Raw genomic sequence first — 20,208 nt, forward strand, 5'->3', positions numbered from 1 at the left:
GCAGCCCACCAGGACCCGCCGTCCCTGGGATTCTTCAGGCAAGAACACTGGAGTGGGTTGCCATTTCCTTCTCCAATGCATGAAAGTGAAAAGTGAAAGTGAAGTCACTGAGTTGTGTCCAACCCTCAGCGACCCCATGGACTGCAGCCCACCAGGCTCCTCCGTCCATGGGAGTTTCCAGGCAAGAGTACTGGAGTGGGGCGCCATTGCCTTCTCCATTGCCTCCCTCATGCCCCTTCAATTCAACTTCCCCAAGGGGAATTTATTTTATTTTATTTTATTGGAGGATATTGCTTTACAATATTGTGTTAGTTTCTGCCATACATCAACATGAATCAGCCACGAGTATACACATGTGCCCTCCCTCCTGAACCCCCTTCCCACTCCCCTCTCCATCCCACCCCTCTAGGTTGTCACAGAGCACTGGGTTGAACTCCTTGTGTTACACAGCAAATTCTACCTTGCTATCTATTTTACATATGATAATGTATGTTTCCATACCGTTCTCTCAATTCGTCCTACCCTCTCCTTCCTCCACTGTGCCACAAGTCTGTTCTCTATGTCTGTTGTCTCAATTGCTGCCCCACAAGTAGGTTCATCGGTACCATCCCTCTAGATTCCATACACATGCATTAATATACAATATTTGTCTTTCTCTTTCTGACTTACTTCACTCCATATAATAGACCCTAGGTTCATCCACCTCATTAGGATGGACACAAGGGAAATCTTTGTAACTCTCTGATTTTAATCTCCATGAAGGAGCCTGTTCCTTCATTTTGCCCTGCCCCATTAATTAAATGCTCACAAATTCTTCTTCATCTTTCTGGTAAGGTCAGTTGCTCAGTCATGTCTGACTCTTTGTGACCGCATGGACTTCAGCACACCAGGCTTCCCTGTCCATCACTAACTTCCGGATCCTGCTCAAAATTATGTCCATTGCATTGGTGATATCATCCAACCATCTCATCCTCTGTTGTCCCCTTCCCCTCCTGCCTTCAATCTTTCCCACCATCAGGGTCTTTTCAAATGAGTTGGTTCTTTGCATCAGGTGGCCAAAGTATTGGAGTTTCAGCTTCAGCATCAGTCCTTCCAATGAATAATCAGGAACGATTTCCTTTAGGATTGACAGGTTGGATCCTCCTTGCAGTCCAAGGGACTCTCAAGAGTCTTCTCCAAACCACAGTTCAAAAGCATCAATTCTTCAGTGCTCAACTTTCTTTATAGTCCAACTCTCACATCCATACATGACTACTGGAAAAACCATAGCTTGCAGAGAAAAGGCTACTTCATACTCAGTTTCAGAAGGAAACCACTGAAAAAAAATAAAATAGGATGTTGGGGTCATCTCCCAAAAACATTATAATAGAGGCAGAAGGAGTGGTCCTGCGATAAGGATATAGTCATGCTGATATGGATACCTTAGATATGGCAGAGAGAACATTGGGGTTTTCTGAGTCACGTAGGCAGAGTATCTAAATGCCTTTAAATGCTGGGGAAAGTCATAAATTAGGAGGAAATCTTAGAAAATGAATTTTTTTAAATGTTAAAAAGTGTGGACCATCTTCTATATCCTCTAGTCTTATTGTCTGCAATGTGTGCATGCTAAGTTGCTGCAGTTGCGTTCAACTCTTTGCGACGCTATGGACTGTAGCCAGCCAGCCTCCTCTGTTCCATGAGATTCTCCAGGCAAGAATACTGGAGTGGATTGCCATCCCCTCCTCCAAGGGATCTTCCTGACCCAGGGATAAAACTGGCATCTCTTATGTCTGCTGCATTGGCAGGCTGGTTCTTTACCACGAGCGCCACCCAGGAATCTCCCTTATTGTCTACATGAGCTCCCAAATGTGATCAGTGCTAGGATCAGAAAAAAAGAAAAAGCAAAACTCTTTTGTGAAATAGTTTGTTGCTGTTAATAGGACAATAAGAGGAGTTGCACCGGGTGGTGGTTGGGGAGCAGGAAGAGGAGTGGAGAGTTGAGTTTAGTCTCAGCTCCCAGTGTTGGGAGGTGGTGTGGAAGGAAATGGACTGGAACCATCAACTCCTTCCTACGAACTGTCAGTACAGACTAGGAAAATAATGCTAGAGATGTTAATATTTGACGCCAGAGCTTTTGACTGTGTGTGACTGGGCAATGGGGTGGGGTTGGACATGTCACTGAAATTTGCAATTGATGCATACCCACCATTCTGAGAACTGTATCCCCTGCCTGTATGATTTAGCATGACAACCAGATTACATTTATACAATTAATTAATGTTTGCTTGACCACTTTTATCCAATTTCTTTCCATAGCACATAAAAGAGAACCTGACATAAATTTCTCTTTCAAAACAATTGACTTAGCAACTGCTGACCTTCTGTTCTGTCATTCTAAGGATTGATTGGATATTGTTGAATTGTTTCATTCTACAGTAATTAAACATAAAATTAATTATGCTAGTAACCCATTATTTCTCTGAACCAAGGACTAAGTCATTTGTGTTCGCTTGGTTGCTCTGAGAATCTGCCATCAGATGAGCAGGCAAAAAGAAAATCAGACTGTTGGAAAACGGAAACTAAATATTTTTAAGGCACATTTTAATGGCAAAAATATAATCTGAAAGCTGCTGATTTCCATATGCATAACATATTGAATTTGTTTAATGTAATTTAAGCCATAAATTTCTTACCTTATGATTTGGTCATTTAAATATTTTCTCAGGTGGCTAATCATTTAGAAAACATGTCAAATAAGAATATATGTTAAGAAAGAGAGATAGATGGATAAGACCAGAAGCATCACTAAAGTCATCATGAATCTCTAATTCTCGATCTGGTTTGCTGCTCAACCGAAATGAAATTTAGTTCACGAGTCATTTTCTTTGTTGATTTTGTGTAGAAAATGCTTAAAATTATCCTGATATTATGAGCATTGAGTCTGGTGCTGAGAGGCACACAAGCCTGACAGGACTAAATTATCAAAATGTATGTGTTGGGAGATACCAAAATAGGTTTTTGCGGTTTTCATTAGTGCAGGTCATATTAATTTAATTAACATGATTGAAGATAATATCACTGGATGAGGGCAGCAGATACCTAGCATTGACCTATTACTCACCCGTAGGCTATAAAATGATGCCCCTGACTAATGGGTATGCAATCTCATATATTTAATATTTTGGTTAAACATTTATATATACATATTTTTGCTGTGGGTTTCCCTATGGCTTTGGGGTGTGTTGGTGCACTTCATTAGAGAAAAGTCTTGGTTTTTTTCAAAATTCATGACTATGACCAGCATTTTCAATATTGAGCAGATTTTTGTATTATATGTATTCTATTATTCAATATTATTATTAATAGTATTCAAAATAATATATATATATTACATGTATTATAGTTATGTTAAAGTGTTTCTTAATCACTCAGTCATGTCTGACTCTTCATGACCTCATGGACTCTAGCCCACCTGTGGAATTATCCAGCCAAACATACTGGAGTGAGTAGGCATTCCCTTCTCCAGCGGGTCTTCCTGACCCAGGGGTCAAAACAAAGTCTCCCACATTTTAGGCAGATTCTTTACCATCTGAGCCACCAATATTTTCTGCAATTTGGACTCTCCTATATCTATTGTTTTCTTTGCTGTGTACCCCTTCCTTTCATCTGGCAGCTGTAGCTCTTCCATATGCCGGAATCTTCTTCTAACCTGCCTGTGGTTCCGGTTGGGGCTGTGATCTCTCACTCTCTCTCACTCTTCTGGCTACAGGGATAGGCCTGGGACCCAAGAGAACTAATTCACAACCCTTTACAGGATTTGTCCAGTTGAAAATTAAGCGGAATGTTCTGTGGCAAACAAGTTGTCTATTGATGTTTATTTCCCCCCTTTTACCTTATGAACAAAGTCTTACTTTTTTTTTTTTTTTTTTTAGCATGGGAATGTTCCCAGTTGATAATCCTCCTCTCCTCATACTGTCTTTGGAACCACAGATGTTCTTATCTACCGTATGTGGCCAGTGTGATATAAATGGAAAATAATTCTGGAAAATTATTGTCCTGATGAAAGGGGCCACACTTAGCTGATGAGTGGCTTTTGCCCTCACTCCTCTCCCTTCTACTGGAAACTTGCACAGAGTGATGTCTTCAGCCTGCTGAGAACAGTGGAGTAGTACTTGGGAGGACCTTGATTCTTTGAGAACATCTCAAGGATCTGCACCAGCCTGAGTCTGCTCACCTTCAAAATTCTTGTTATATCAGAAAAAGAAAACCTCTATTTACTTACCTTACTGTGTGTGAGTTGCTGTTACATTCAGAAGGACACGGTCCTAATGGGTATGATCCTTTCCCTATGTTAAGGCTGCTTACAGAGAAGGTCAGGGAGGCCTGGAGTGCTGCAGTCCATGGAGTTGCAGAGTCAGACATGACTAGCGACTGAACAGCAACAGAGAAGGTCAGTCTAAGCAAATGAAGTCAATCCACAGAAGAAAGAGTCAAGAGATCAAGAACAAGGCCAGATCTTCAAGTCTCTCATGTCCAAAATTTTTCTGCAGCCTGGTGCTATGTTAGATGAACCAATGGAATCCTAATCTGCCCTTAAAGTTTGGGTTCTTTCTGTCACTCACAAATAACAGAATTCCTGGAGATATGGAAATAAAGACAAACACACTCTCCATTCAGGAAATATCCCAAACCTACTAGTACTTCCTTTAGCGCCTCTCTGTTGGGATGGGAAGGAAGAATTGGGCTTCTTGATTTGATGGTGCTTGTTGAAGAAGCACCATCATGGAATGTCACCTTACATTTCTGAATCTCAATTTCCTCATCTTCAAAATAACAGTAGTGGATTAGATGACCCCTAAGATCCTTTCAGCTCTAAATCACTATGATCCCATGATAATTTTCCACAGCATCAGCTAGGAACTTAAGTATGGAATACACACATCAATTGAAAAGAAATGCATTTAGAGATTTTCCACGAATTCCTGCTTCTACAGCTTAAGAAAAAAGAAAGAAGTCAGGGAACAAGTAAAATCTGCTGTAGATGTAGTCACACAGGTCCAAAGTGTTTTTGTCTAAGAAGCTGATATTTACAGAATGAAGGAATGAGATAGGTTATCCTGAAGATTAAATGACTTCTAAGCATCAACTCTGAGATTTGAAAGGACTTCATCACATACTCAAAACCATCATAATAACAATAATTACTGCCAGTTATGTGCTATGAACTCTGCGTGGCATTTTGCACCAATTATCCCATTTTATCCTCATAATGATGCTTTCAGATATATGCTCACATTTCCATTTTATAGCTATTTATTTTATTATTTTAGTTATAATCTGTGTAAGTCCCCTTTTGAAACAATTGGTGCTTAGTATTTCTTTAAAAAAAAAAAAAAGGCAGGGAAATCTGAATACCAAAGTTAACTCCAAAGTTATTTCTCCATTTCTCATTACACCTTAAAAGAAATAATAAGTTTCAAAGGAAAAGTTGATTGGGAGTTAATTGTAGAGTTGCATCCAAAACAGTTTATTAATATACCACTACAAGAGAGGCTTTTTCCAGTACACAGTCAGGCCAGTTGAAATTCAGAGACGCTCACTGAAGCAAAGTTGTGTTGACCTGGGAGAAAATATCGATGGCCAAAAATCTATTTACAAAATCTTCTTGGTAACAGATGTTGAATTTGACTTCAGTTCAGTTCAGTCACTCAGTCGTGTCCGACTCTTTGTGACCCCATGAACCACAGCACGCCAGATCTCCCTGTCCATCACCAACTCCCGGAGTTTACCCAAAATCATGTCCATTGAGTTGGTGATGCCATCCAACCATCTCATCCTCTGTTGTCCCCTTATCTACCTGCCCTCAATCTTTCCCAGCATCAGGGTCTTTTCAAATGAGTCAACTCTTTGCATCAGGTGGCCAAAGTACTGGAGTTTCAGCTTCAGCATCAGTCCTTCCAAAGAAATCCCAGGACTGATCTCCTTTAGGATGGACTGGTTGGATCTCCTTGCAGTCCAAAAGACTCTCAAGAGTCTTCTCCAACACCACAGTTCAAAAGAATCAGTTCTTTGGCATTCAGCTTTCTTTATAGTCCAACTCTCACATCCATACATGACTACTGGAAAAACCATAGCGTTGACTAGACAGACCTTTGTTGACAAAGTAATGTCTCTGCTTTTTAATATACTGTCTAGGTTGGTCATAACTTTCCTTCCAAGGAGTAATCTTCTTTTAATTTCATGGCTGCAGTCACCATCTGCAGTGATTTTGGAGCCCCCCAAAATAAAGTCTGACACTATTTCCACTGTTTCCCCATCTATTAGCCATGAAGTGACGGGACTGGGTGCCATGATCTTCGTTTTCTGAAAGTTGAGCTTTAAGCCAACTTTTTCACTCTTTTCTTTCACTTTCCTCAAGAGGCTCTTCACTTTCTGCCATAAGGGTGGTGTCATCTGCATATCTCAGGTTATTGAGATTTCTCCCGGCAATCTTGATTCCATCCTGTGCTTCTTCCAGCCCAGTGTTTCTCATGATGTACTCTGCATAGAAGTTAAATAAGCAGGGTGACAATATACAGCCTTGATGTACTCCTTTTCTTATTTGCAACCAGTCTGTTGTTTCATGTCCAGTTCTAACTGTTGCTTCCTGACCTGCATACAGGTTTCTCAAGAGGCAGGTCAGGTGGTCTGGTATTCCCATCTCTTTCAGAATTTTCCACCGTTTATTGTGATCCACACAGTCAAAGGCTTTGGCATAGTCAATAAAGCAGAAATAGATGTTTTTCTGGAACTCTCTTGCTTTTTCAATGATCCAGCAGATGTTGGCAATTTGATCTCTGATTCCTCTGCCTTTTCTAAAACCAGCTTGAACATCTGGAAGTTCACAGTTCATGTATTGCTGAAGCCTGGCTTGGAGAATTTTGAGCATTACTTTTCTAGAATTGGACTTAAGAGCCATTCAGATGGCTTCTTTCCAGACCATCTTTGCCTCAGGGACTAGGTTTTGAAGGGAGACACAGCTAACATTTGTTGAGCCCTGTTCGTGAGGCAGGCATTGGGCTAACGTCCTTTCCACACTATATCACATTTAATCTCCAAGGCAGCCCAGGGAGGCAGGTAGAGTTGATTCCATTTACAGAAGAGGAACAGAAGGATTAAATGACTTGCTCAAGGTCACACAGGCAGTGAGTGGTGGATAGGACTCTGAATCCTCACGTCACCTGCCAGTGGCCAAGCTGTCATAGCTGGTGCGAGTGTGGTGTGCCAGTTGTCCAAGTTCCATGATGAAAACCATGGAAAAGTCCAGAGGTCCAGTGACAAAAGGCGAGTCCAGCTGCTGATTGTGACTGGTTTAGTACTCTGAGATGGCAAAGAGCTGAGGATGAAGTGTTTAACCTGAAGAAAATTAGTTGAGCATGCAATATAACATTAAATCTGTTTTCATTCTCCAAAGATTTTCTTGGGAAGCTCCAAGCCTACGTTGAAAGCAACTTTTTGCTAGTTTTACTGAGTTGATATCTGGACTTTTTCCCCAAGGAGATAGATGTAAACCTCTTGATTTGGTGTTTCCCTAGGGCTTCCCTCATAGCTCAGTTGGGTAAATTATCTACCTGCAATGCAGGAGACCCGAGTTTGATCCCAGGAGCCTGGGATCTCAAGAGCTGGACACGACTTAGTGACTAGGCCACCACCTAGCATGGGAAGGGCTTCCTTGGTGGCTTAGACAGTAAAGAATCTGCCTGCAATGGAGGAAACCCGGGTTTGATCCCTGGGTTAGGAAAGATCCCTTGGAGAAGGGAATGGCAACCCACTCTAGTACTCTTGCCTGGAGAATTCCATGGACAAAGGAGACTGGTGGACTACATCCCATGGGGTTGCAGAGTTGGACACGACTGAGAGACTAACACTTTCACTTTAGCATGGGAAATAGAAAATCAGAAAAGCATCTTGCCCTTGTTGATTTGTTCTTATGTCTCAAGGCAAGCGTATAAATTTAACTCTTTCAATGTTATGTGAGTCTGAAACCCTCCCCTTGAAGTGAGAATAAAAACACAGAACAATTTTATATTGCTCTATTTGGGGAGCAGAGGAAAAGAAAATATTTAGTTATCCCTGGTTGCCAAAAGGTATTGGAATGGGTTTGGGTCCCCCAGAAAATAGCTGGTGTCTCTTATATCATCTCTTTTGTCTTCCTCTCCATTCAAGTAAGGTCTATAATTCTTAAAAACCTCGAGGGAGACAGATAACAAACACTTCCTCCTGGTAACCCTCTGAGCCTGTCTCAGTGCTTAATAACCATTATGGAGGGACGTTTCCCCTCTAGAGTAAACCTAAATCATTTTCATGCAGGTTAATTCCATTTCCTCTCTTCTCTCCAGTGAGGGGGAAGAACAGCTGTTCACTGTCTTCCTCAGAGTAGAACTGAACACACCTAAACACAGAGCCATCCAGTTCCCCTTGGACTTGCATCATTCAGGCAAAGTATGCTGGGCATGCTTAATTGTGTCTGACTCTGCGATCCCATGGATTTTAACCCATCTCTATGGGATTTTTCCAGGCAAGAATACTAGAGTGGGTTTCCATTTTCTCCTCCAGGGTATCTTCCTGACTCAGGAATTGAACCCACATCTCCTGTGTCTCTTTCATTGGCAGGTGGCACCTGAGAAGCTCTTGATAACGTAGGTCGTTCTCAAAGTGAGTCTCTGAGTAGAAGCACCAGCATCTTCTGGTAACCTGCTAGAGATGCAGATTCTCAGGCCTCTCCCCCAAGACCTGCTTCATTAGAACCTGAGGGTAGGCCCAGTCACTGGGGCTTAAGCCTTCCAGAGGATTTTCATGCTTCTTAAAATTTGAGAACTACTAATGCAATAGTTTTGATCAGACATGTGTGATTGTTACTAATAATAATCCTAGCAATTCATAACGGTGTTTTTAAAAGTTTGTATGGATGTCTGCATATAACAATGCATTCATTTATGTATTTATTTATGTAAGACATTGGCTGACAGCTGTTTGTAGGTTTCTGGATAATCAGTCTCATAGATGGAGATGAAAGTGCCCTCTGTTCAGGCACAAATGTGCAGAGCTGACATTTTGGCTGTGGCCACCTGGGTTTATGTCATAAGTGTTCAGCTCATACAAATAACAGAAAACACAGGTGGGGACAAAGAAAAAGGGGGGACGGAAATGCTTCAAACAGATAACCATTATTTTCTTTGTGTTTTTTCCTCAGACTTTTGTTTCTTATACACAACAGAGAAAAATTCTTCCAAAAGAAATCATACTATGCAGCCTTGGTATTCTTAAGAAATACGTTTTGAAAGCTTGTTCAATTTATATTGAGGTTGATTCACTGGTATCTTTCCCTTAGTTGGCTGTGACTACAAATATATTTTTAGAAAGATTATTCAGGTTTAGGAGTAATTTATATCTATGAGATATGGTAAAATTAACTAAAGAGCCTGAGAATGGCACCCTTTGCTTTGGCTTTATGATGGAATAATTGGATCAAGCCTTGAAGAATTCCTATACAGAAGAGTTATAACCTGAGGAATTTTTAAAGTTTCTCCTAAACATTTTACCTGCAATGCAGGAGACCCGGGTTTTATTCCTGGGTCGGGAAGATCTCCTAGAGAAGGAAATGGCAACCCACTCCACTATTCTTGCCTGGGCATGGACACAGGAGCCTGGCAGTCCATGGGGTCACAAGAGTCGGACATGAGTTAGCGACTAAAGAGAGAGAGAGAATCTCTTCTCTGACTGCTTGCCTTGTCCCTCTCCAGTGGCAGTTCCTCCTTCCATATTCAAACATTTTAACTGATGTCGTTGCAGTTCATATGTGGTTTGTAGCATCTCTTGTTCTGAACTTTATCGTTTATAAAAAATTTTCAATCAATAAAATATTAAGCTACCATTGGACTATGGAGGACATTCCTTAACTCTCATTAAAGTTGAGCTATATTAAAGGAACTTTTCATTGTTTTTCACTCAGTCTTAGCTTTGTGGAGCTTGGCTGTACTCATGCAAGATGAATGCTTTGAAATGTTACTCAAATCTCTTAACTAGAGTCTTGAGAATTCACAGATTGTGTTGCCCAGTCAAAACCTTTTCCTGAAGAGGCTGAGCAAACATATCCAGGTTGGAAGAGTAGGGGTGAGAACGTTTTCCAACATGGTTGTACGTTTGCTGTCAAGGCATCTTTGCCAATTCCATGCTTTTGGGTATGGATTGTGTCTATTTAGTTTACTGCTGTCTGAAAAAACCTAACTAAATTCTAGCACAGATAGAGATTCAATGAATACTTGCTAAAAGAGTGAATGAAGGAAAACATTTTCATGACTATTTCAATGAGTCAACCAGGAATGCTGGTTTAAATGACAGCTAGAGGGTATATGGGGGAAGGCAATGGCACCCCACTCCAGTACTCTTGCCTGGAAACTCCCATGGACGGAGGAGCCTGGTAGGCTGCAGTCCATGGGGTCACTAGGAGTCAGACTCGACTGAGCGACTTCACTTTCACTTTTCACTTTCATGCACTGGAGAAGGAAATGGCAGCCCACTCCAGTGTTCTTGCCTGGAGAATCCCAGGGACGGGGGAGCCTGTTGGGCTGCTGTCTATGGGGTCACACAGAGTCGGACACAACTGAAGTGACTTAGCAGCAGCAGCAGCAGAGGGTATATGAGAAAGCTTGCCAAAAACTTTATAGAAAATTTAACCCAGATGCCCATTTTATTCATTGCTTAAGGTAAGCATGTCTATTAGTAAAACAAACAAACAAGTCTACCAGAAATATTTGTTTGGAGATCTCAATTCAGGTTGTTAAGATATTCCAAAATATGGCATTTATTTGCTCAACTCTAACTCTGGGTAATAAATATTTGCCAAGGTAGATGTGGCCTAAATATCCAACAGCTTATTTAACAAAATAGTTTGCTTAGAATAATCAAGAGTTCTCAAAGAACTATTTGTTACAATTAAGGTAGGCTAGTAAAACATGAAACACATCATATCCTTTTCTAAACTCTCTGAACTTCTAAAATGATATTTTTTCATGTATTTCACACATTTGCAAAATTTTTTGCCTTTGCATATTCTTCTCTATTTTGTTATGGTAAGGCTAACTAGAAAAAAAATAAAACTTATTCTACCATTTTATTTTATTTCTTCCCATGCTGTCACCTTAGGATGTAAAATGTTTTTTTCTTTGAATAAAGTAGAAGAAAGATCTTATTTTCAAACTAACTTGGAAAAGTGTATATTTAAAAAAAAAATTCAGTCACTCCCATAGCAGTTTATAAGTAGTAACTCATTTAATAATTATATGAGTTTAGTATGACTATTAGTCTCATTTTGTAGGGAAAAATGAGGCACAGGGAAGTTAAGTAACTTTCTCAAGGCCACACAGCTTCTACACAGGAAACAGAAAAACTGAGATTCAAACATAGATAGGTTTACTAGGGTCCATGCTCTTACCCATGTATTATGTAATGTACTGTGAAGATTTTCTGAGATTATTGTTCTGTTTAGACCAACCAAGGTCATTGTCTCCAACCCTGGGCTTAAGGTAGAAAGGTTCATGTTTGATGATTTATGAATTAGGAGCTATAGCAACTGTCCAGATTGTCTATTTTCCTCATATTTAAAGTGATGAGCTTAAAAATCTGACATTTGTAAAGAATAATCATTCTTGAATTGGGAGGGGGGTGCTTTTTCTACTATTTAAATAGTGGTGTTATAGGAATGACTGAATTTATTGAAAAAAATGTACTGTTTTGTGTCTGAATTCCAATATTTTATTTTTTTCTAATGGAACTTTACTTCTCAAATGGACAGTTGAAAGCTTAAACTAGAACAAGAATGTTTGCCTACAGGATGAGATGGTTGGACAGAATCACCAACTCGGGCAAGAGTTTGAGCAAGCTCTGGGAGTTGGTGATGAACAGGGAAGACTGGCGTGCTGCCGTCCATGGGGTCGCAAAGAGTTGGACACGACTGAGTGAGTGAACTGAAGTGAGGATGCTTGTATATGCTTCCTTCCTCCTTTTGCTCTATCTCTTTGCCTGACTTTGTACAAAGTAAAAATGCCAGGAAGAGAAATGAAGAAAGTGATACTATTAAATATAGCACAGGTGCTATTTTCATAGATATTTGTGGTGCTGGGAAGTTTTAGCTCTCCTATTTTTATACTCTCGATGAAGCTTTTTACCATTTTTTCAGAGATATACATATTGCAACAGAGTACAAGATTACTAGGGAAAGGAGTGTTACTCACTCTACTTGTGCTAGGGAGGAGAATTTAGTGAAAGAGAAGGGGAAAAGAGTGAAAGCCTACTAGATCAGGATCTATCTTAACTTGGTGTTCGGTTGAATAAAATTTTTGGAGTGAAGGAGTAGAGTTTTCTGATTTTATTTATCTTTTATAGTGACTCTTGTTCAACCTTCTTATAGAATAATAGAAACAAAGATAACTGCCATGAATCTCAGCATCCCCAAGACCAGAACTTAATTTAGTAGCTGCCCCCCTAAATTTCCCCAACTAAAATCTACCAATCCTATTTTCAACTGAAGTTGGTAAGAAAATACAACCCAAATAAAGCACTGAACTCATAAGGCTTTTTTTTTTTTTCAGAGAAAGTAAGGTTTTATGTACTTCAACTTGCAGACTTCAACACTACAAATTCAGGTAGCAAAACGTTGGAGCCTTTCAACTCTAGTCGAGAGATAAAAACCTTGATCCTCAATATGCAGTGAAAAGATGCCCATAGTGGAAAATATTTTCCAATTGCCAATTCATTTGCCATGTGTTAACAGAGATTGTTTCACAGTTTCCAACCAGTCTTTGAAGTTAGTTTCACTTCCTTCTCTTAGCTTAGCAAAAATATTCTAAATTGGTACTTAAAAGCCCCATATCCTTTTGACTTCTGACTGAGAGTTGAGATATATTGCAAACAAGCCGTTAAGTCCTGTCTATTGAAACTTATGACAATACTCTTTGCATACATATACCTTTAAGGTTATGTGAAAGTGGTTAATTCATCTCTCTGTGATGATCTTTATTTCTCCCCTTTTTAAAAAACATTAAAAAAAAAAAAACCTAGACTTTATTTTTAGGTTCACAGCATTAGGTTCACAGCAAAAATTGAGCAGAAGGTAGAGAGATTTCCCATATACTTCTTTTTAAAATTAATTTGTATTGGTGTATAGTTATTTTACAATGTTGTGATAGTTCCTACTATACAGCATAATGAATTATACGATGAAGTGCATAAGGAATAAAAATGACTAGAGCCGGCACGATCTTGGATCAAGTGACCTTGATTTCAGATGTAATGATATTCCATTGAAGAACCACATTCGGGGCAAGTTGAATGCACATGTGAATGGTCCTGCTGAGGAGGAGCTGGTCAGGAATGGGGAGGTTGGGGGTGGGTGGAGTGCAGCGCAGTACAAAAAGAGACCACAGTGTTCTACCAGGCGCTGCTGGTGTTTTCAGATTAAGATGGGGGATTAAGGAATTTTACTCAGCAATTTGAGATGCTTTGTTAGGGGCTGAGGAGATTTGAGCTGCTTTGTTCTCAAACCACATGTTAGTGAAAAAGCAAACAGGCACTTAATCCTGACAGACAGCAGAACTTGACATCAATTTGCCCCTTGGGAGGTGACCAGGAGTTCCCTGTGACGGGCTAAAATGGTCAGGCCTTGTTTTTCTGGAGCGTAATGCCAACATTCCATTCTAACCTGTGTTTCTCAGCCGTGTGGCCAGAATGTGGATGGTTGGACTGACCCAGAGTTTCTTTGAGAGACCCTCCCATTTTTTTTTTTTCCTAAAAGCTAACAAAAATAAAAAAACCTTTTAAAGGCAAACAACCTCCAAGGTGCCAGATACTTAAACAGATTTCAAACAGGTCTAATATATTGGCCACTTAGTTTTGAAAAGAAATATAGAGAAGCTGAGATTCTTTCCTTTGGAAAATAATGGATAGTTTCTTTTCACAATAGGATCACAGGATGACATATCCATTCTTGAGCCTATATATGACTGTGAAATAAACATCAATTCTTAAATAGAGTTTTGAGGGAGGTTCTACTGACTCACCAGTCACACTGAAGTAATGTCCTTCAAAGTCACTGAAGTAGGATGAAAGCAAACAAAATGAATGGGAAAGAAATTAATGACGTCTTGAATTGGATTGGATACATTACTAAATTTAAGTGTACACAGTTATACAATCTGGCACATAATCTGAAATTGTGGTATAAAGGCTAATTTTTGCCATCTTGAGTTTGTATCACTCTTAATCCATTGACCTAAAATGCACTTTTAGTAGGCTATTGATTTACTAAACTTTGGCATGCATAGGAAAATCATTTTAAAAATCTGAATTGAAGCTGAAAATTTATAAAGCATCTTTCAAAACAAATCTTATTACATTATAAAGATTTTTTTGGATGAATATTCAGCTAATCAATAACTCCTGTACAATACTCTGGTAGAATGTGAAAATCTGTTACATCTTAATAATTAAAAAAACAAGTTTTGTCACCAGTCCAAGGCTGTTACATTTTTACAATATTTACACACGTGACTTTGAGCCCAAATTTGAGCTTTGCTCCTCCAGCTCCTCCGCAGGAAAATTTATCTTCTTATGAACTACTTACTACCAATGTCCCTCCACACTAACATTGTAGGTGATTTTCTCCATTCTGCTATAAACTCACAATTTTCTTTTAAATAACCAGAGTTATTAGTCAAATAATCTTTGTTTTAGGATTGATGGGACCCTGTTTATGTTTAAATAGTATCAAACTCATTTTCAAATGAGCAGAAGCATCTTGTGTAAGGAAATTAGTATCACTTCAGATTACCAAAAAGAGAACCATATTTGAGTTTGAGGGTTTAATCTGAAGAAAATTTACCTTTGCATTGGCCAATGGGATAAATACATAAAGGGCTTGTATGTTTAGTTGCCAATTCTGAAGACCAGACATCATTTCCAGTATTTTCTGTCTTTAGTTGTTTTTTGCAAGTACCAGTGGGAGAGAAATCTGAAATTTAAAATGCTTCAAAGGGACACCCATTCATTCATTTCTTTTAAACCAGAGTATGTTAGCCTTAAATAGCCTTTAAATTGTGTTGTGCCTCTTTGTTTTATGAAGGTTTACCTGGCATATTATAAGGATCAAATACAGGGTGAAACTTCAATCAGAAACACAGTATTCATTCATTTAACTCTAGTACAGTAGAGCAAATTCAGGGTGACTCGAGGGACACAATGTCTTGTAAAACATATGTACTTAATATAAGGGTCATAAAACTTATTAAATTAAAAGCTAGGTTAAAAATAGGAAGAAAATTTATGCTGCTGTCTAAAATAGCAATAATTTCCCTTTGGCCTTTCCCTTTCCAAGTAATATGGATTCTCGTTAGGAGGGGGAAAAAAGCCAACTTATGAATTCTTCATTTTGTAGGACCAAATGCAAATCTCTTTTAACTGCAGCATGCATTTTAATGGGCAGGTGATATGGCAGAAAATAGAGGAGCAAGAAGATAAGATGCTAAACCTTGAAAAGTGTACCTGTGTCTGGGTTTCGAGGAGGCTTTGTTCACAAGCCTGAACAACAAGCCCTTTAGTGTTAGCTTGTGTCTAGGGAGAAGAGCTTGAGGAATATGAGCACAATAGAAACAATGTCTAAAATTAGTTGAACTGGCTAAGTAGTGGCAGTACAGTGGAAAGCAAGGTGGAGAACACAGGCCACACATTGATGCCCATTCAGCTTACAGCAAGGTGTCTCTGGACAAAACCTTTTCTTGTTCAAACTTTGGGGTGTTCAAAATCCATGGAAACCAGAGCATTTGAAGTCAAGATTTTTTGCAATTAAAGTATGGTTGATTTACTATATCATGTTAGTTTCAGGTATACAGCAGTGATCAGTTTTATATACTTACATACATATATGCGTGTGTGTGTGTATATTTACATACATACACATACATGCACATAGAATCTGCCTGCTAATGCTGGAGTTGCAGGAGACGGGAGTTGGATCCCTGGGTCTCGAAGATTCTCTGGAGGAAGGAATGGCAGCCCACTCCAGCATTCTTGCCTGGGTAATACCACAGACAGAGGAGCCTGGTGGGCTACAGTTCAGGAAGTCATAAAGAGTCAGACAGAACTGAGTGACTGAGCAGGACATATACACACAAACACGTATTCTTTTTCAGATTCTTTTCCCTTATAGGTTATTACAAAACACTAAATATAGTTCCCTGTGCTATACAGTAGGTACTTGTTTGTTATTTATTTTATATGTGTGTGTGTGCTCAGTTGCTTCATTCATGTCTGACTTTCTGCAACCCTATGGACTGTAGCCTGTCAATCTCTTCTGTCCATGGGATTTTCCAGGCAAGAATACTGGAGTGGGTTGCCATGCCCTCCTCCAGGAAATCTTCCCGACTCAGGGACTGAACCATGCCTATGTTAATCCCAACATCCTAATTTATCCCTCTCCTCCCCCTTTCCTGTTTGGTAACCATAAGTTTGTTTTCTACATCTGTGAGTCTGTTTTCAAAGTCAGTTCATTTGTATCTTTCTTTTTGGATTCCACATATAAGTGATATCATATGATATTTGTCATTCTCTGACTTACTTCACTTGATATGATAATCTCTAGGTCCATGCATGTTGCTGCAAGTGGCGTCATTTCACTCTTTCTATGCCTGAGTAATATTCCATTATATATATGTACCACATCTTCTTTGTCCATTCATCTGTCAATGAGCATTTAGGTTGCTTCCATGTTGAAGTCAATTGATCTCTACTTGTGCCTCACTCTGTGGTCCATGGGCCACAATGAGATAGAAAATGACGCATTACCCTGACCCCTCTTTAATCCACACAGCTAAACTGTGCTGAGTCTGTTCGAAAGTTTGGCTTCAACATGACAGCCATTTTCCTAGTTGTGATCCTCAGAATAACACCTTAGGAATTTGAATCCAAAATAAATATCAGTTTCCTTCTACTGTATTTACCCAGATATCTGGAGCGAATTTCATCTTCATACAAAAGTCTTAAGGCTGTTGAGAAGGAGCTGTGCTTGGTCATTTATCTGTTTGCTCTTAGACCAATTCCTGCTATCTCCTTGCTCTTTGGTCTTTTAGGGAGCTTGAAAGTGAAGTGAAAGTGAAAGTCGCTCTTTGAGTGTCCGACTCTTTGCGACCCCATGGACTTTATAGTCCATGGAATTCTCCAGGCCAGAAAACAGGAGTGGGTAGCCTTTCCCTTCTCCAGCGGATCTTCCCAACCTAGGGATCAAACCCAGGTCTCCCATACTGCAGGCAGATTCTTTACCAGCTGAACGACAAGGGAAACCCAAGAATACTGGAGTGGGTAGCCTATCCCTTCTCAAGCGGATCTTCCTGACACAGGAATCAAACTGGGGTCTCCTGCACTGCAGGTGGATTCTTTACCAACTCAAAGTATTGATACATTGCCATCTGGCTTCCACAAATGGAGACTCTGAGCAAGGAGGAGGGGAGACTGGGATACCCCAGCCGTTCAACCTCCAACCTGGTTTGGAGGTGACTCTGACAGTAAAGAATCAGCCTGCAATGCAGGAGACCCGGGTTCAACCCCTGGATTGGGAGGATCCCCTGGAGAAGGGAATGGCTACCTACTCCAGTGTTCTTGGCTGGAGAATTCCATGGACAGAGGAGCCTGACAGGCTATAGTCAATGGGTTTGCAAAGGCTTGGACACGACAGAGTGACTAACACTTTCACTGGCAATGACAGCATCTCCTCTGAGGTCCAGAACCTGCCTTCTTCCCTTTGTCTCTTTGGTCTAAGGGTGGCAGTGGCTTCCTGCTAACTCTTGTGGTCTCCATTTGGCCTTTCAGTTCTTCCAGCACTTTTGGAAGCAGGTCCCAGTTTAAATCATTTTGTTGAAGTACCTGATGATGATTCTGTTTTCCTGCCTTAACTGATAGAGCAGTCAATGGATTTTTCATTTGTAGGTTATTGGTTCAAAAGGTAAGAGATTCTGTTTGAAGTCTTCAGGCTCTTTTGGGCCATTAGTAGGCTGCTGGCTCACAGTAGTCATTTTGGCAACTGGCACACTGTTTGGTAGACATGAAAGAAACATGTTCAAAGGCAAGTGAGGAAGTAAGAACCATGGAAGGGCTTTATAGGATGTATATATTATGGATATAAGAGAAGGAACATTGATGGGCCATGTGAACACACTGTTGACTTTGGCTGACTCCCCTTAACTGGATAGCACTGAAAATGGAGGCTTCTTATGTCCCTTGAAAAAACACTCCTAAAACCCTATAATCCATTTTTCTTTTGTCCTTGAAGTCTTTTTATTTTTTAAAATTTTGCAAGTAAGTATCAAGATAGTGTAAAAATAACCTTGTTTGAACTAAGATAAGCAATTCAGACATGCACACTCAGAGGCCCAAACTAACTTTGATCAGTAGCGTGCTAAGCCGCTTCAGTCATGTCCAACTCTTTGCAACACTATGGACTGAAGCCCATCAGGGTCCTGGTAGAGGAACTCCCCAAATCATGAATCAGTTTCTTTCTCTCTTTTTCCTGCCTTCTTTCCCTATGTGATCCCATTCCCCAACAAAACTAAAAGTTGGTTTCCGTGATAAAAGTTCATGGGCTGTTGTCTTGACATGAGTTTGCCCAAAACAGTTCTAAATAGCCAAACCCCAAACCAAATAGAGCTGCTGTTCAAAATACCATCTTCAAGGCTGACATTTACAGAGACCTTGGGAACACAGCATGTGGGGACTTTGATTCTGTTTCTCCAATGGCAGCTGGGCCCAGTCCAGGCTGCTCTGCCACTAACATTGTCATTGGGTGGCATGAGTGGAGCCGGAGGGGACATTCTTCTTGCTTTTAGCCTCAGAGGCTTACGGCATCCATTCAGAGTTCAAGAAATTCACACTGGTTTGAAATATATTTTCATCAGGCTCTTAGTAAGGCTTGGGAAAGCTTGAAAACAGACTGCTCATTTTGGGGAAGTCTTTCTTTGAACCCACCAATTTTATGAAATTTAAGCACATTGTTCATTGTGTAATTATAGATGAAATATTAGAGAAGTGGACTAATTATACACAATGCACTCAAGCCCAATTAAACTAGTGTCTGTGGTGAATGTAAGAGTATTCTCTTTCACTAATAAGAAATACTGTCTGAACAACAGAGAATAAAATCGTTAAATTGGATATGCTGTAGAGATTATAAATATCCTATTAGCATATAAAATGAGGATTAACCTTATTTAATCTCTGCATGCCAGATCATCAAAAGTCATATTGAACTCCGGTAATGTTGCTGTATCCATCCTGCAAAATAATAATTAAAAAAACCTCACTATTAATAAATATGCCTCACTAGATGCTATTTTCATGTACTAAATTAAACTGTTGGAGAAACTCAAGTATTCCCATAATTGCTTAACAAAATGGCAAAACTACTTTTACCTACTCGTTGTGATATGATGGCTGATTCAGATGTATGTCATCCTAGTGGCTTGGAAAAGTGTGTCTCCCTGGCTGGGCAAATTAGCCTACTTCCAAATAAGTAAAATATACAATTCATCCCCCCTAGCACCACAAGTGACCTTTTGAAAATGTAAATTAAGTGATTGCACACACCAGGGGTGTGTTGAAAATGAAAATGTACGTGTTGGAGACATACTGCCACCATCGCTTCAAGTATTAATTGGCAGACTGAATCCAGTTTTCATGTTTTCATCAGAGTCACAGGAAATTCCACTTGAAGATACTCATGACTCTTATTTTCACGATAAATAATCAGAGTTGGGCAGAGCAACCTTTGGAGTTTAGCAAGACCAAGGGGTTTTTCAAATTTTTTTTAGAAGTTGATTTTTTTAATAAGTAGGGGAGCATTCATATTGTCTAGTTTATTTCTTCTAATAATTATGTCTGTTTTTGATATTTACATATATAGTTACTAGTCTCTGGGTAAAGCCCTGAAAAATAAGCACATGGAACTTATAAGTTGACAAAATGATCCTGGCAGAAGAAGGTACTAAAAAAAGTACAGTGGGTTTATTAGCATAAACAAGAGGATGTATGGTGAGTATTGGTAATAACCAGGCAGAAGACGGCATAGATGGTCATACAGTAACTAAGGACAGACAATTCAAAACGGTACCTTAAAATAAGAATTACTCAGTGTTCTGAAGAGACAAGCTG

At 39.7% G+C, this 20,208-nt stretch overlaps 2 long non-coding RNA genes across 2 annotated transcripts in view; both read left to right on the top strand.

Moving 5' to 3' along the window:
• Positions 1 to 20,208, top strand: part of LOC120851350 — a 175,590-nt gene that overhangs the window by 7,560 nt on the left and 147,822 nt on the right. The gene's annotated exons all lie outside the window — the stretch shown is intronic.
• Positions 366 to 12,253, top strand: LOC120851351. Its single transcript, XR_005718295.1, has 3 exons — positions 366 to 491; positions 4,494 to 4,501; positions 12,242 to 12,253. It is a non-coding gene; the product is annotated as an uncharacterized LOC120851351 (long non-coding RNA).

Source organism: Oryx dammah, unplaced genomic scaffold (assembly GCF_014754425.2).
Source record: "Oryx dammah isolate SB20612 unplaced genomic scaffold, SCBI_Odam_1.1 HiC_scaffold_25, whole genome shotgun sequence".
Classification (NCBI taxonomy): Eukaryota; Metazoa; Chordata; class Mammalia; order Artiodactyla; family Bovidae; genus Oryx; species Oryx dammah.